This window comes from Lissotriton helveticus, chromosome 3_1, assembly GCF_964261635.1.
Source record: "Lissotriton helveticus chromosome 3_1, aLisHel1.1, whole genome shotgun sequence".
Lineage (NCBI taxonomy): Eukaryota > Metazoa > Chordata > Amphibia > Caudata > Salamandridae > Lissotriton > Lissotriton helveticus.
In genome coordinates, this window is record NC_136061.1 from 58,632,369 (window position 1) to 58,638,368 (window position 6,000).

Consider the following 6,000-nt stretch of genomic DNA (forward strand, 5'->3'; position numbering starts at 1 on the left):
TGGGGCCTCCCCGGGCGCATACTGCTCGGGGGTGGGTGGGTACAGGCCAGCAGGTGCAGCTGGCAGAGGCCGGGGTGGGCCGGCGGGGCGCAAGACGGCCTCCAAACGCCGGGACGAAGCAGCAGGGGGGTCCGCGGCAGCCTGCCCTCCATCGAGGGAGCGGGCACCGGCGATGTTGGAGTGCGAGTTTGTGCCTGGAGTGAAAGGGAAAGGTGCTAAGAGAGTGGTGACTGAGGTGCATGAGTTGATGGAGGATGAGGTGTTGGACTATGAGGATGAGGAGGATGAGTTGGAGGAAGGTGAGGTGCGTGAGGTTGAGAGTTGGGGGAAGGGTAGAGTGGCAATGGGTAAGCCGGGAGTTTTCCCGGAGGCACGGGATGGCGCCACTCGGGCCAGCAGAGGGGCTGTGAAGCCGGTGGACACACGGAGGACTGAACGGGACGTCCCTGCAACTCTATCAGGTGAGGGCGCCTGGTGGGACGCTTGGGGGATGGGGTGAAAGGAGGGAAGAAGAAGGCCTGCCGGTCGGTGGGTGTGGGGGATGGGTCTGTGCGGGAGTTTGGTGCCTCAGGTGGAGCGGGGCCGGCTCCGATGGATGGTAAGAAACAGGTCTTGACGGCCAGTGCACAGACTGATAAGATGGAGGACAATGGGGGAAAGGATGAGGGGGTAGAGAAAGTGCGGTAGAAATTGCCGTACATGGGTATGGCGATGCCTCTCGGGTCTCATTTATCTGAGAAGACGAAGGCACGGATTTGGAAACATGAATACGTTGATGTTTTTAAACTCTTGCACAGGGAGATTCAGGCGAAGGAGGGGTCGAAGGAGGAGGATTGGGAGTTAACCAGGCAGCCGAGAGTGCCGGTGACGATGGAAAATTGGACGTCGGCCTTTTTGATCTATGCGAGTATCTATTGCGAGAAGCACGCGGATCGGGCGATTGCGCTGTTTAAGTACATGGACGTGATTAGGAAGGTGCAGTTGCATTTTGGGGGTTTTGCCTGGTTGAGCTATGATGAGGAGTTCAGGGCCAGGATTAGTGTTAACCCGGACAAGCCGTGGGGAGACGTTGACCAAGAACTCTGGGTCCAGTGGATGTCATCGACGCAGGCGGCGGCTTCTACACATACGGCCAGTGGTCTTCCGGTGGCTTATCGGTCTTTTCAGTCGCGCCCCTCCCAATCTGGGGCGGGTGGGTCGGGTGTTGCCGGAGGGCACGGAGCTCAGGCGGTGTGGTCAGGGGCTGCCGGACAGCAATACAAGCTGGGATCCACTGGGGCCTGCTGGGGCTTCAATAAGGGATTCTGCAATCGGCCTTCCTGTATTTATTTATTTAGTGTATTTTGATATAGCGCACAGATACCCCAATGGGGTGTCCCGGCGCTTCTGTGTGATCTTATGCTGGCTAAGGTGTTATTTTGAAGAGAAGTGGTTAACAGAACAAATACGTTTTTAGGGCTCTCCGGAAGGGTTGTTCTTCCTGAATCAGCCGGATGGAATTTGGTAACTTGTTCCAGAGGGCAGAGGTTAACACTTGGAAGGTTTTTCCACCTGAGCGGGTCTTCCTAAATCTGGGAATAGTGAGGAGATTTTTTGAAGAGGAACGAAGAGTCCTGGTATTATTGTAAGGGATCAGACAGGTGGAAAAATAGGCGGAACCCTTGCCTCTCAATGCACGGTAAGCCAGTACCAGTGCCTTGAATTCTGCCCTTTTTTGTATCGGTAGCCAATGAAGTCTACGACGGTGGGGCGAGATGTGATCACGTAAGGGAATACCACCAACCAGTCGGACTGCAGCATTCTGGACTGTCTGGAGGCGATGACAGAGACCCGCAGACAGTCCAGTATACAAGCCGTTGGCATAGTCCAGGTGCGAGGTAATCAACGCCTGGACTATCATCTTCCTGGTGTTACTGGGCAAGAAATTGATAAACTTTCTTACCATTCTAATCTTGGCGAAGCATGCAGCGGAGACTGTGTGGACTTGCTGATGAAGTGTGAGGTTGGAGTCCCATCTTACCCCTAAATTTTTCACAGAATCTTTGGGCAGAGGTGGAGCACTCAAATCAAGAGGCCACCAGATGTTAGGATCAAGAGGAGACGGCTGGTGAAGGAAAAGTACCTCCGTTTTCCCTGCGTTTATCCTTAAAAAGTTGTTGTCCATCCACCGGGCGATTGTACGGAGGCAGGTTTTTAGAGGATCAAAGGTTGTAGGGGAAATGTTGTTAAATGAAAACAAAAGTTGGATATCATCGGCATAAGAGGTTGCCTTTATGCCAGTATGAGCGATGATATCAAAGAGGGGTGAAAAATAAACATTAAATAGGAGGGGACTCAGCGAGGAGCCCTGGGGGACTCCCCACCGAAGAGGACGACTGTCTGAGGTGAATGGGGGAGTGAACACTGCCTGCGTGCGGTTGGATAAAAAAGAAGCGATCCACTTTAAGGCCGTACCCTGAATACCTTTGGATTGTAGACGATCTAGGAGGAGGGGGTGGGAGACGGTGTCGAATGCTGCTGACAAGTCCAGCAGCACCAACACCGCTCTTGATCCCTCGTCCATCCTCCAGCGTACTGCATCTGTCATCTCAATTAGTGCTGACTCAGTGCTATACCCTGGCCTGAAGCCGTGCTGAGAGGCATGGTAAGCACCTGATGTTTCTAAAAAACCCGCTAGTTTTTGCTGAGCGAGTCTTTCGAGCACTTTAGCGGGAGCTGGCAGAAGAGAAATTGGCCTATAGTTGGTGGGTTCACTCGGGTCAGCGTTAGCTTTCTTAATTATGGGGACTAATCGCGCATGCTTCCAGGAATCTGGAAATACTCCCGTTTCAGGGTATGATTAAGAATGGGTGCTAGGGACTTGTATTGCTTAGCAGGCCATGGGTCAAGAGGAGAACCGGATTTGGTTTTGAGAAGTTCCTTAAGAGATTGATCCAAAGTAATCTCTGCAAAGTTGGAGAACATACACCCAGGTCCAGTGATCATAAAGCTGGTGGTACTTTTGTTTACGTGGGTATTACTGGGAAAGGAATCGTAGATGGTAGCTATTTTGTTCTCCAAAAAATCAGAGAGTCTATTACAAATGGTCTGCGACACCACAGGTGGGCGTTTTAAAGCCAGAGGATCGTTGAAGATCTAACTGTTTCAAATATTTCCCTAGATGAGCCTTGTGAACGATTGATTTTATCTTCTAGAAAAGTTCTTTTATGTTCAATGATCTTTTTCCTATATTTTTTAAGGCAGACTTGTAGAGAAATTTACGATCAGGTGAGTAGGTTATTCTCCAGCTTCTCTCAAGGCGTTTGCATTCTGATTTGAGATTTCGGAGATCATTGGAGTACCACGGGGCCGATGGAGCAGAGCGGTAGCTTTTGATGGGCCTGATGGGGGTGAGGAGGTCGATTGCGGAAGAAATCCGGCCATTAAAGTTGGTCAAACGAGTATCTAGGTCAGAAGTCATGTCTAAGGGATCAGTAGATTGGAGATGGGCAGCAAGCTGTCGGGGGAAATCTTGCTCCAATTTCTGCCATGTAGCTTGGCCGGGCGAATATGGCGAACTTGACGGTGCCAGGGGAACGAGAAAGGAACGAGGAAATGGTCCGACCAGATCACCGGAGTGGGGTCACACATTGCCAGACCATCCAGGTTGGTACAGATCTGATCAAGGGTCTGGCCCGCTTTGTGTGTAGGGCAACTAATAAGCTGATTTAGCCCTCCATCTGATAAGCTAGACAAAAAGTTAAGGGAGGTAGAGTCCGAGGTGTTGTCAATGTGGAGATTAAAATCACCAAGGAGAGTGAAGTTAGCATATTGAGATGTGACTTGTAAAACATAGTCTAGGAATACGGGGAGATGAGATGTTTTAGAGTTAGGGGGACGGTATACCAGAAGACCAGAGAAAGTAAAATTGGGCGCTATTTTAATACTAAAAGGAAGTGCTTCGATGCGTTCCAATTGATTGTAAGGAAAAGAGGATATAGTCCAATGTGATCTGTATATAATAGCAACACCGCCACCAGGGTGTGAGCCCTGTCTATTGGCACACAATATACTGTAGCCGCAGGGAATGGCTAAGTGTAACGCATGATTAGTGTCATCTCCTAACCACGTCACGGTTAAAAATAAAAGATCCCATTTGTCCTCTTCCAAGGTCTGGGCGATATCAAGGGAATGTTTGACTAGAGAACGGCAATTTATCAAACCAGATTTCAATCGCGCCAGGTTAGGAGTTGTCTACAGGAAGGAACAGTTATGCTTTAGTTCGCCAGGTTGTCCTGAGAGACATTTAATAAGAAGGAAATGGGGGCTAACATCCTTGGATGAAAAAGGAGGTGTTGAGGCTTCAGGGACTTAAGCATGGCACTATCATAAGAGATGGGATGTGGGGAATTACCGGACGTGCCAGTACCTGCGCCTGCAGTCGCGTTCTGGTCGCGGACGGGCGCAGACGGGCAGGACTCTGGCACGACTCCGGCGCAGGTCCGGCGCGTCCGCTGCGCGGAGGCATAGCCTTCCTTTTTTATACTGGCCAATCGAGTGCCTTCGAAGGCTGCCCCAATCAAAGATGGCCGCGAAAATAATTCCGGCCGCCCAAACCAGCGCTAACTCAGCGTCAAGATCGGCTGAGGTAGGTGGGAGTCTTGGGGACGGAAGAAACGTTTTTTAAACGAACGAGCAGCGAGAGGGGCGAGGGAAGGAAATAACCACCGCTTTTTAGTCGGGCGGGGATCACATTAAATGAAAAATGCAGTGCAATGAATAAGCTTCGTAATCAAGCGAAAATGAGTGAATTAAAAAGCTGGATAAGCAGCTAGTAAAAACGTGCAAAATAACATAAATCTAAACACAAAATACAGCAACCTCCCGGCTCACGCCTCAGGAGGGGGTATCAATCACAACAGGTTAGAGAGCCAATCCGGGGATATCCTTTTATACTGGCCAATCGAGGCCTTCGAAGGCTGCCCCAATCAAAGATGGCCGCGAAAGTAATTCCGGCCGCCCAAACCAGCGCTAACTCAGCGTCAAGATCGGCTGAGGTAGGTGGGAGTCTTGGGGACGGAAGAAACGTTTTTTAAACGAACGACCAGTTAAATTTAAACATGAGTGTTCCAAGTGCGGGGGACGTCACGCGGTCATGCAATGCCTCATGCTGGCTACACCCTCAGAGCAGTGGAAGATTGCAAGAGGCAGGGCACAGGCTGGGCCGAAGGGCCCATACTCCGGTTAGGGTGGAGGCCATGGGTCCATGGCTCTCCCGGTACCCTGATAGAGAGGCTGCGGTGAGACTGTACTGGGGGTTTGTGGAGGGTTTTCGGATTGGCTATCAGGGGCCGAGGGTGCAGCGTTGGGCTGAGAACTTGCGGTCGGCAAAGGGGTGGCGCATATTGGAGAAGGAGGTTTTGGAAGGCAGGATCGCGGGGCCGTTCGAGGAGTGGCCGATGTCGGATCTCATTGTCTCCCCTCTGGGGGTGGTGCCCAAGAAGAGCCAGGGGAGTACCGGTTGATTCATCATCTGTTGTGGCCGGAGGGAGTTTCGGTGAATGACTTCATCGCGGAGGGGGACTCCAGGGTCTTGTACGCGTCAGTGGATGATGCCATCGGTTTGGTGCGGGCCTGCGGGGGGGGGGGGGGCGGAGTTGGCCAAGTGTGACATCAAGTCGGCCTTTCGCCTCCTCCCCATTCATCCGGCGGATTTTTCCTTGTTGGGGATGCAGTTTGATGGGGCCATTTTCATTGACAAGGTGTTGCCGATGGGTTGTGCGGTTTCTTGCGCGCTCTTCGAGACCTTCAGTTCCTTTTTGCAGTGGGCCTTTGTGGACCGCAGTGGGCACCGGCTGGTGTCTCACTATTTGGATGATTTCTTGTTTGTTGGAGTGGGGCGGACGGGAGACTGTGGTGCGGCCTTGGGCCAATTTCAGCAGATGGCGCAAGAGTTTGGGGTGCCTTTGGCGCTGGAGAAGACGGAAGGGCCTAGTTGCTGTCTCACTTTTTTGGGAATCG